The 12035-nt window shown below is 43.3% G+C and overlaps 1 long non-coding RNA gene across 1 annotated transcript; it reads right to left on the bottom strand.

Annotated features, from left to right (window-relative positions):
• Positions 1 to 4829: 4829 nt before the first annotated feature.
• On the bottom strand, positions 4830 to 8579 carry LOC138796666 (uncharacterized). Its single transcript, XR_011363782.1, has 2 exons — positions 8301 to 8579; positions 4830 to 5627 (listed from the first exon to the last, which is right to left on the bottom strand). It is a non-coding gene; the product is annotated as an uncharacterized lncRNA (long non-coding RNA).
• Positions 8580 to 12035: the final 3456 nt, after the last annotated feature.

The following is a 12035-nucleotide window of genomic DNA, read 5'->3' as shown; positions in this document are numbered from 1 at the left end:
GTTCACGGAACCGAGTGACGTAACTCTCTCCCTCTACAGATTCCTGTAGAGTCTCAAACCAACGCGTTTCAGCAAAGTAAAGCATTTGCCTTCATCAGGGTTGAAGTTACAGAGAGGGGCTCCATCCTTCATGGGTTCGGCACATTCCATCTTACACATTGAGAGTTTCTTTGTCCACCTTTTTGCAATCTGCTTTTCTTGATAGTAAAACCTCATTCCTTATTCCTTGTTGGCACCTCCATCTGATTCTATTTTGTCTTCATGCTGTGGTTTCATTGCAGTGTTTCATGCAAATCAGCTAAAGTTTGCAATTTCCCCATATGCAAATCAGCTAGAATGTGCAATATCTCTATATGCAGATCAGCTGCACATTTTAGCTGATCTGCATATAGAGATATTGCATGGCGGTGTTATCCAGTCACAGTATGGTGGTATTGTTCAGGTCTGGTGTGGTGGTGATATCCAGTCACAGTATGGCGGTATTGTTCAGGTCTGGTATGGCGGTGTTATCCAGTCAAGTATGGCGGTATTGGTCAGGTCTGGTATGACAAAGTTATCCAGTCTCAGTATGGCGGTATTGGTAAGGTCTGGTATGGCAGTGCTATCCAGTCACAGTATGACGGTATTGGTCAGGTCTGGTGTGGCAGTGTTATCCAGTCAAGTATGGCCGTATTGGTCAGGTCTGGTATGACAAAGTTATCCAGTCTCAGTATGGCGGTATTGGTAAGGTCTGGTATGGCAGTGTTATCCAGTCACAGTATGACGGTATTGGTCAGGTCTGGTGTGACAGTGTTATCCAGTAACAGTATGGCGGTATTGGTAAGGTCTGGTATGGCGGTGTTATTCAGTCACAGTATGATGGTATTGGTCAGGTCTGGTATGGCGGTGTTATCCAGGCACAGTATGGCGGTATTGGTCAGGTCTGGTATGGAGGTGTTACCCAGTCACAGTATGGTGGCATTGGCTAGGTCTGGTATGGCAGTGTTATCCAAAAGAAAGAAGAATCCATTATGGTTTACTAGAGAGGTTAAGGCCATTGTAAAAGGAAAAAAGGCAGCGTATAGGAAGTATAAAGAGACTGGAAATGAGGCTGACAGAGAGACGTATAAAATTATACAGAAGGAGGCAAAGCAGATTATAAATGCTGCTAAAGCCTCAAAAAAAAGAAGAAATGGCAAAACCTTCTTCAGATATATAAGTGACAGGAAGAAGAAGAACTGGCTGCAGCAGTACTAAAATAAGTAACGGGGAGAATACGTTTATTGATGGAGATAAGGCGGTCACTATTTGAATAGTTACTTCTGCTCAGCGTTTTCAGAAGGCGGCCTTCACAATATCAGGATGGTTGGACACAGCATTGCCTCCAGCTATATGGGTTCAGCTCCAGTATTTTCAGAGGCTGAAGTTGCAGAGGAACTTGCCCGTGCAAGGCCCTGGCCCCTAGGGGCCACTCTGCAGTATAGGTGTTGTGAACTGGCAGGAACCGGGATAACTGTGGGGCAGAGTGTTGTCACGGTGTAGGCACAAGGGTGGCACAGCTGCAGACCGGTGTCTGACCATGCGGAGACGCTGGGCATGCGATTCCTCGTTGCACTTAGTCGGGGCACCAGATAAGGGACACCAATGCCAGGGTTCAGTAACAACGGTGGTTACAGTTTTATTGTAACTGAGGTAACTGGTAGCAACAGTCTCATCCGGATGCAACCGGGTATATAGCAGACTTGTACAGCCAGAGCAAAGTTGGAGCTGCATAGGCTGAGAGTGAAACGTGCTGGATGATGGGAGTAGTAGGGATAGAGGAATAGAGAGGCTGGGTGGATTAGAGTACTTGCAGTGAATATCTTGAGTTGATGAGGAGATAGAGAACAGGAACGACACCCAGATGAGAGGATACTCCTGGCACTTGAGCAGGCGGACAGCCAGGATCTGTTACAGCAACGCACCAGCCACTCTTCTAAGGGTGAAGGGGGGCTACAGGAACACCTCCGTCTTTCCTGAGGTAGAGGACAGAACTGCCCCAATAAGGGGAAGTCACATGGTAACCCCTGGCCAAAGCTCAACGGCCATTGAAGGAACCATGGTTACGGGGCACGGTCACGTGATCACCAGCCTCTGCATACCACTGTACATAGTTATACACAGGAATATACATAGAATTGTACAGGATCCTGAGAGCAATAGGGGTGAAACAGCAAGTAATTGCAGTGCATAGAGTTACCAGGACAGGCAGGACCATCATAATAAAAGTAGACTTAAAGTGAGAAAGGGACAGCCTGTTCTGGGACACTGCACCCATTTAAAGCTGAATAAGGCGATGGGTCCAGATGGCGTCCATCCCAGGGTTCTTAAAGAACTTGGATCTGTGATTGCTGCCCCCCTGACAGATCTGTATAACCAATCCCTGCTAACAGGAGATGTCCCAGATGATTGGAGAACAGCCAATGTTATACCAATCCACAAGAAGGGGAATAGATAAGAGCCCAGTAACTACAGGCCAGTGAGCCTGACATCTGTAGTAGTGAAAATGATGGAAACTCTTCTAAAAAAGAAGATAATGGATCACCTAAGAATCAACAATTTGATGGATCCAAACCAGCATGGCTTTACTGAGGGCCGATCATGTCAGACTAATCTCATTGATTTCTTTGATTATGCCACAAAAGTGCTGGATGAAGGTGGTGCTGTGGATATCGCCTATCTGGACTTCAGCAAAGCTTTTGATACAGTTCCCCATAAAGAGCTGATAGAGAAGTTGGAGAAAATTGGACTTAATCCCTGGATAGTTCAGTGGATTTGTGGTTGGCTGAAGGATAGATATCATGGGGTTGTTGTTAATGGTGAATATTCCGAGCAGAGACTGGTTACAAGTGGTGTGCCTCAAGGGTCTGTTCTGGGTCCTATTCTTTTTAATATGTTTGTAAGTGACATAGGAGAAGGGTTGGTAGGTAAAGTTTGTCTGTTTGCTGACAACACAAAAGTGTGCAATAGGGTTGATATTCCTGGAGGTGTCAGTAATATGAAAAATGATTTAGCTTTGCTAGATAAGTGGTCCAAACAGTGGAAATTGAAGTTCAACGTTTTCAAATGCACTTGGGGAGGAGGAATCCTCTATCCGAGTATCACATCGGCAGTACTGTGTTGGAAAAGACTTCAGAAGAGAAGGATTTAGGGGTAGTGATTTCTGACAGCCTTAAAATAAGTCAACAGTGCAACCAGGCGGTGGGGAAAGCAAATCTTATGCTGGGGTGTGTATATATATAGTATGCTGGGGCTTTATAGCTAGAGGTATAACCAGTAGGAAGAGAGAGATTGTGATCCCGCTGTATAGAGCTCTGGTGAGGCCACATCTGGAATACTGTGTCCAGTTCTGGAGACCTCATCTAAAAAAGGACATTGATAAAATAGAACGGGTCCAAAGACGAGCTACAAAAATGGTGGAGGGTGTGAGGCATAAACCATATCTGGAAAGACTTAAGGATTTGAAAAGTGAAAGGGGGGACATGATTGAAACCTTTAAGTATGTTAAAGGACTAAAAAAGGTTCAGGAGGAAAGTGTTTTTAGTAAAAAACTGAGCTCAAGAACAAGAGGACATAATGAGAGATTATCTGGGGGAAAGATTAGAAGCAATGTGAGAAAAGATTATTTTACTGAAAGAGTAGTAGATACCTGGAACAAACTTCCAGCAGAGGTGGTTGGTAAATCTACAATAACAGAATTTAAACCTGCCTGGGATAGACATATATCTATCCTAAGATAATAAGAAAGAAAATACTAAAAGGGCAGACTAGATGGACCCAGTGGTCTTTTTCTACCGACAATCTTCTATGTTTCTATGGTATAGCAGTGTTATCCAGTCACAGTATGGTGGTATTGGTCAGGTCTAGTGTGGCGGTGTTATATGTGACACCTGGCTCTATTACCTCCCTATCTACCAACCCTGTGGTGAAAATTCTCTCAGACAATATGCAGATGGCTCTAATCATTGATTCAATGTGGAAATTTGTTAATATTTTACGTAGCTAAAAACCCTGAAAAAGGTGATTCAGGCAATGTAGAGAAATGCATGTGACCGAAACCACCTTCCCCCATGCTGCCCAAGATGGGGCGTCTCCAGGTTTAGTGCCTAGGGCAGCTGTCAATACGGCCCTGTATAGAGTGGCCTACTTTACTTTATGAGGTCACAGAAGGGGGTCTAATGATAGATAGATAGATAGATAGATAGATAGATAGATAGATAGATAGATAGATAGGAGATAGATAGATAAGAGATAGATAGATAGATAGATATAGAGAGATAGATAGATAGATAGATAGGAGATAGATATAGATAGATAGGAGATAGATAGATAGATAGATATAGAGAGATAGATAGATAGATAGATAGATAGGAGATAGATAGATATGAGATAGATATAGATAGATAGGAGATAGATAGATAGATAGATAGATAGATAGATAGATAGATAGATAGATAGATATAGAGAGATAGATAGATAGATAGGCGATAGATAGATAGGAGATAGATAGACAGATAGATAGGAGATAGATAGGAGATAGATAGATAGATAGATAGATAGATATAGATAGGAGATAGATAGATAGATAGATAGATAGGAGATAGATAGATAGATAGATAGATAGATAGGAGATAGATAGATAGATAGGAGATATATAGATAGATAGATAGGAGATAGATAGATAGATAGATAAATCAGAAAGCACACAGCACTCAGGAGTCAGCGCTTGCTGTGTGCCAGCGGTCCCACCTCGATTCTCAGGCGTCTATGTAGATATTTGAAAAACGACTGCAGCACTCCAGACTTTGTGAAAAAAAATCTCTTTAGATGGTGTTTATTCCATACAGAAACACACGGTATACAAACAGCGACGTTTCGACGTCTCAATGACGTCTTTCTCAAGCCAGTGAATACACTTAATACACAGGTGCTATATATACAATGATTGTGCTAATTAGTGTCGTGTAGCAGTGCACGTGACAAGTGACGTTACATGTGGTATCTACATACATAATTGGTTGAAAACATAAGGGAATGTTACCATTCCTAAGTGAAGAAAGTGTCCATATGTTTGAAAAAAATAAGATTAAGAAAATATAACTAAACGGAGCAGCCGTGGCTCACTCACTCATCCTGACCCGCAGCATGAGATCCGGAAGTGGATTCAGTGGACCGCACGCTCAGTTGACACGCACGGACATTTTGGACATGAGAGGTGTAGCGTCATCGTAACTTAGCAACCCGTGACGTATGTTCTAAGGCAGCTTTCTGGAGCAGGATGCCATGGTAGGATATATCTTGTAATGCGACCTTCATTGTTGCCGAGAGAACAGCCAATTATCACAGAGTCAAATCCTCACGGATGGACAAGGAGAGCCAGACTGGAGTTATCCAAAACGGCATCGATCTCAGGACCACCCAGGTTCTCTGTGGGGGCTCATCAGCATTCCGGTCTTGATTCCTAAATTCTATTGCTCCATGTCAGAAAACCGCAGGTGAGTGTTCACACCTTTCAATGTGTTAAAGCCGGTTATGATGATGCTATAGGGTCAGTATCAGTAAGGAGCCAAAGAGCTAGTTCCGAAAGATAGGCTTTTCATGAGATTGGTCTGAAATAGAAAAAATATATATATCAATATAATTGACAAAATAAGTTACATGTGACATGATGAGATAATATAATGAAAATAATGAGTGTATTCTCGATATTCTGACACATAGGTAATGACACAGTAGACTTATATGTATATTTGAAAAACAATAGTGTATTTGCTTCATCTTTTTTTTTTTTTTTTTTTGGATTTAAATTTTTATTAGAGAATTTTTCAAAATTTTACAAAACACACAAGCCGACTAAATCATCGGCCAACACAATATAAAAAGGAAAACATACAAAACCACATAAACAAGTAGAAAGAACATAGTCCTCAAAACATTGCTCATTATAAGGGTTCCTCTAAAGAAATGCACACACACATGGGGATATGGAGAAGAAAGGATACAATAAAGTCTGACATTTTACTCACAGCAACTTTCCATTCTGTGAATGTTACTGCAACAGTCCTTCATCTTACAAATAAGTCAAGGAACTATATGGGCATCAGTATGTTTTGCTATGCATGCCATACCAGAAGTATTTGCTTCATCTTGAAAAACAATATCTAGCTAGGATTCTGAAGTCCACATTTAATCCATGGGGCTTTAAGGAATTAAGACGGAATATCCATTCCAGTTCTCTAGTGAGGGGGGGAATCTGATCAATAAACATCAGTTTGAGGTCACTCTCTCTGTGTTTCATGTCCATATAGTGTTTTGGGACAGGAAGGTCCTGTCTCCCTTTACGTATAGTGTAACAATGTTGTGTCATTCTAGTCTTACCATCATATGTAGTTTCGCCCACATACAGCAAGTTGCATGGGCACCAAAGAACATAAACAATAAATTCTGAATTACAATTCAAAAATCTATTTATTCTATAAACTTTCCCTGTTCCTGGATGTTTAAACTCTGGTCCCTTTTGTACATATCTACAGTTAACACAGTTCCCACAAGGATGACATCCTGTGACACGAGGACCTAAGAAGGTAAGTAAAGGACTCTGTGTAAATGTGACCTTTAACCACCTTGTCCCTGATGTTACTGACCCCCCTATAAGACATAAGGGGTCTTTGTTGTAATGATGTGATGTTGGGATAGCTCTGCTGGATAATGTGCCAATGTTTGCATATGATCTTAGCTATCTCAGGGCTCAGAGAATGATATGATGAGACAAAAGGAATACGTTCTATGTGATCCCTAGTTCATTGTTCTGTTAGAAGCTGTGATCTGTCCATGTCTTTGACTGTATTGATATGTTGTTGTATTAATGTTCTCGGATAACCACGAGTCTGAAAGTTTTTTTGCCATGGTAGTTACTGTTCTGTCCAGACGTTCACTATCAGATACTATTCTTTTGGCTCTCAAAAATTGGCTCTTGGGCAATCCTCTTACCATTTGGGGAGGATGATTTGACTCGTATCGTAGTAGTGTATTCCTATCTGTAGGTTTAGTGTATAAGTCAGTTCCAAGTTTGTTGCCATCAATGTAAACCAGAGTGTCTAAAAATGATCCCTGTGTGGATGAATGTGTCATTGTGAATTGGATGTCGTTGTCCATATGATTGAGGAAATGTAGAAAATCGTAAAGTTGTGACTCAGAACCCTTCCAGGTGAGGAATATATCATCTATAAACCTCCACCATCCCAGAAGATTCTGGGCATGGTGAGAGGGATAGATGTATAATTCCTCCAAACTGTCCACAAATAAATTCGCATATGTAGGTGCGACCGGACTGCCCATTGCAGTACCCCTCAATTGCAAAAAATACTGTCTATTGAAAATGAAAAAATTACATGTCAATATCATATGCAATAGTTCCAGCAGAAAATTACGTATACAAGCTTAATATGTCTAGTGACGCAAGTATGACTTTGTCAGGAAGAGTAATCTGGTTGATTTTCAAAATGAAATCCGATGTTTCCCTAATGTGTGATTTCATCTGTCCTACATATGGTTGTAGGACACGGTCAAGAAAAATGGCAGCATTGCTTAACACTGATCCCCTACCAGAGACTATGGGTCTCCCAGGTGGGTTGTGTAGATCTTTGTGTATCTTAGGTAGTAAATATAACCTGGGGACCACCGGATAGTCAATCCACAGAAAGCAGTGGCTGCATCATTGGTAAGCCCTTGTAGTCTTTGTTTCACTGAGTTCGTGGGGTCATTGGTTAACAGTGAGTATGTAGTGGTGTCATTCAATTGGCGTTCAGCTTCAGTAATGTATTGTATAGTATCCATTATCACAATCCCACCCCCTTTGTCAGCCGGTTTAATAGTTAAGGTATTGTCACTTATCAGTTGTTTTAATGCATTGTTCTCGTCTCTGGTTAGATTAGGTTTAAATAAAAAAAACCTTCAGGTGCATTTTTTCTAAGATTGTCAATGTCCTGTTTAACCAATGCTGTATATGTTTCTAGTGGATGAGAGGTAAGGATAGGAACAAAGTCACTCCTAGTGAACAGTTTCAATTGTTCTGCCGACAATTCACATGTATCTGTAACTGTATGATCAGACATAGTAGAATCAACAGTAACGTTCCACAGTTGAAGTTTAATACGTCTCAAAAATAGGTACAAATCAAGTTCAACCTCAAACCACTTAGTGGTCACATCTGGACAGTCAGATAAACCTTTGCTCAAGACCTTATATTGCATATCAGTAAGATTCGTAGAGGAGATATTTACCACGGTATCATCAGATTGAGAGTCCATCGTTATGTTCTGTCTTCCTTCTTCTTCTCCAGGAATTTGCGAGTCACTTGGCTCCGAGCTTGCTTCCCTGAAGTTGTTTTTACTGAATCTACATCGCTTCTTGCCTCCCTGTCGGGTTGGACGTTTGACTTTGAGGGGAGTCGACCTCGTTGACCTAAAAAAGCAACTTGGGGTAGGTGAGTCCATGGTTCAGTTCACACTTGGTCCTCTGTCCCATCACGGTTTTCTCATGGAGAATTGCTGGTTGTTCCAACTGTATTTCCAACTGAACAATAGTTCCAACTATTACCAGACAAGTAATGCTTTTAACTATTTTCATGTCTGCATTGGGTCTCTATCTTGCCATTGCGGTGAGCTTTTGCATTTTTCTGTGTTTTGTAAGATAAACACTTCCTCCTGCTGAAAATGAACATGGCAAAACTCAATACAAACACACATGGAAAAACAAACCCTGAAGCGGCACTGCCTAGACACGTGTGTGTGTGTGCGCTCATGGCACCTATTACTCCCGGTTACCCCAGAGGGGCGGTCTTCTGACGGCCCTGGCTCCTGTAATTCTCTCACTTCTGGTAGTTCCCAAGTCACATGATACATTCCCATCAGCCTCAGGACACAGGGGTGAGGGCTGCATGGCCTGCGGTAGCCGGGCCGGAACTCAGAGCTGGCATTTCAGAGCACACAGGCCCACTTGCTGTGGGACACTCCTGGTCTCCTGGTATCCCGGGACAGCCCTGGAGCACCGCACAGTCCGGTGCCAGCTCTCTGAGGGTCAGCATAGTTGCCAACATTTGAATTTTTTTTCCAGGGGGACTTTACTGTTGACAACAAGGGGTGTGGTTTATTGTGGGTGTGGTATCAGTGGGTGTGGCCTATGGTGGGTGTGTTTTACAGGGTGTGGCTTGTCACCAGTGTTTTTTTTTTTTTTTTCTCTCTGTAAAGTTCTAACTGGAAAATTCAGTCAGAACAACACAAAAGGATGAGGAGTGTAGTAGTAGTAGTGCAGGAATAGATATGGGGTGTAGTAGTAGTAGTGCAGGAATAGATATGGGGTGTAGTAGTAGTAATGCAGGAATAGATATGGGGTGTAGTAGTAGTAGTGCAGGAATAGATATGGGGTGTAGTAGTAGTAGTGCAGGAATAGATATGGGGTGTAGTAGTAGTAGTGCAGGAATAGATATGGGGTGTAGTAGCAGTAGTGCAGGAATAGATATGGGGTGTAGTAGCAGTAGTGCAGGAATAGATATGGGGTGTAGTAGCAGTAGTGCAGGAATAGATATGGGGTGTAGTAGTAGTAGTGCAGGAATAGATATGGGGTGTAGTAGTAATAGTGCAGGAATAGATATGGGGTGTAGTAGTAGTAGTGCAGGAATAGATATGGGGTGTAGTAGCAGTAGTGCAGGAATAGATATGGGGTGTAGTAGCAGTAGTGCAGGAATAGATATGGGGTGTAGTAGTAGTAGTGCAGGAATAGATATGGGGTGTAGTAGTAGTAGTGCAGGAATAGATATGGGGTGTAGTAGTAGTACAGGTATAGATGAGGGGTGTAGTAGTAGTAGTGCAGGAATAGATATGGGGTGTAGTAGTAGTACAGGTATAGATGAGGGGTGTAGTAGTAGTAGTGCAGGAATAGATATGGGGTGTAGTAGTAGTACAGGTATAGATGAGGGGTGTAGTAGTAGTAGTAGTATAGGTATAGATGAGGGGTGTAGTAGTAGTACAGGTATAGATGGGGGTGTAGTAGTAGTAGTACAGGTATAGATGGGGGTGTAGTAGTAGTAGTACAGGTATAGATGGGGGTGTAGTAGTAGTAGTACAGGTATAGATGGGGGTGTACTAGTAGTAGTACAGGTATAGATGAGGGGTGTAGTAGTAGTAGTAGTATAGGTATAGATGGGGGGTGTAGCAGTAGTAGTACAGGTATAGATGGGGGGTGTAGCAATAGTAGTACAGGTATAGATGGGGGGTGTAGCAATAGTAGTACAGGTATAGATGGGGGGTGTAGCAGTAGTAGTACAGGTATAAATGGGGGGTGTAGCAGTAGTAGTACAGGTATAGATGGGGGGTGTAGCAATAGTAGTACAGGTATAGATGGGGGGTGTAGCAATAGTAGTACAGGTATAGATGGGGGGTGTAGCAGTAGTAGTACAGGTATAGATGGGGGGTGTAGCAATAGTAGTACAGGTATAGCTGAGGGGTGTAGTAGTAGTAGTACAGGTATAGATGGGGGGTGTACCAATAGTAGTACAGGTATAGATGGGGGGTGTAGTAGTAGTGCAGGAATAGATATGGGGTGTAGTAGTAGTAGTGCAGGAATAGATATGGGGTGTAGTAGTAATAGTGCAGGAATAGATATGGGGTGTAGTAGTAGTAGTGCAGGAATAGATATGGGGTGTAGTAGTAGTAGTGCAGGAATAGATATGGGGTGTAGTAGTAGTAGTGCAGGAATAGATATGGGGTGTAGTAGTAGTAGTGCAGGAATAGATATGGGGTGTAGTAGTGCAGGAATAGATATGGGGTGTAGTAGCAGTACAGGTGTAGATTATGGGTGTAGCAGTGCAGGAATAGATTAGGGGTGTAGTAGTAGTACAGGTATAAATGAGGGGTGTAGCAATAGTAGTACAGGTATAGCTGAGGGGTGTAGTAGTAGTAGTACAGGTATAGATGGGGGGTGTAGTAGTAGTAGTACAGGTATAGATGGGGGGTGTAGCAATAGTAGTACAGGTATAGATGGGGGGTGTAGTAGTAGTAGTAGTACAGGTATAGATGGGGGGTGTAGTAGTAGTAGTAGTAGTACAGGTATAGATGGGGGGTGTAGCAGTAGTAGTACAGGAACAGATGAGGGACAGGAGTGTAGCTTGGAGTCATGGGGACCCATAGCAAACAACTGCTAGGTAGCTGGGGCAAACTGGGGGTGACTGGGGCACACTGAAGCTTTATCTCCTTCAGCATCATCCCCCTCATGTGGGCCCCTCAGTATACCACCAGTATACGTCTCATGGCCGCTCAGCCACTCAGTGAAGGAGGTGGGATCTGAGTGGACATCAAACAGATCCCACCTCCTTCACCGAGTGGCTGAGCGGACCTGAGACGTAGCGTCTCGGCCGGCGTCAGACACCAGGAAGCGACCGGGAACCGGGCACCGGAGAGCCGTGATGCGGGACCCGCCTCTGGAACCGGGGAGGTAAGTGGACGTCTTTTATTTCAGCCACCTCCTCCCCGGTCCCCCCCACGCTGCAGCACCCCTTGAAGGAGGTGAAGCTATATACATTGGTGTGAGAGACTGGGAGACTGGTAATCAGACATTACTATTCTCCTGGTCTCTCACACCTGTATTTATAGCTTTACTTCCTTCACCATAACCCCCCATCCTCATCATTACCTGGCTCCCTGCAGCACACGGCCATCTTCATTCCCTTCAGGCTCTTCTAGCCCAGAGATAGGAGTGGCCTCCCTGCGAGGAGAGAGCGGTATCTAGTGGCTGGAGGTAGAATATACAGCCTCCAGCCAATACTGCCAGCTTTACTTTACTTCGGCTTATAGTTTGGGGGGCGTCACGGGGGCAGACTATGATGTCACAGGGCGGGGCTTGCCGGGACATACCCAGGACCTTAATTTGCCGGGACTGCCCTGTCAAATTCAGGACAATCCTGGCAAAACCGGGACTGTTGGCAACTATGGGGTCAGTCATGTCTTCCTCCTGGCCTCGTG

This window comes from Dendropsophus ebraccatus, chromosome 7 (genome assembly GCF_027789765.1).
Source record: "Dendropsophus ebraccatus isolate aDenEbr1 chromosome 7, aDenEbr1.pat, whole genome shotgun sequence".
Classification (NCBI taxonomy): domain Eukaryota; kingdom Metazoa; phylum Chordata; class Amphibia; order Anura; family Hylidae; genus Dendropsophus; species Dendropsophus ebraccatus.
The sequence above is the reverse complement of the archived record's forward strand: the minus strand, read 5'-3'. Positions and strand labels throughout refer to the sequence as shown.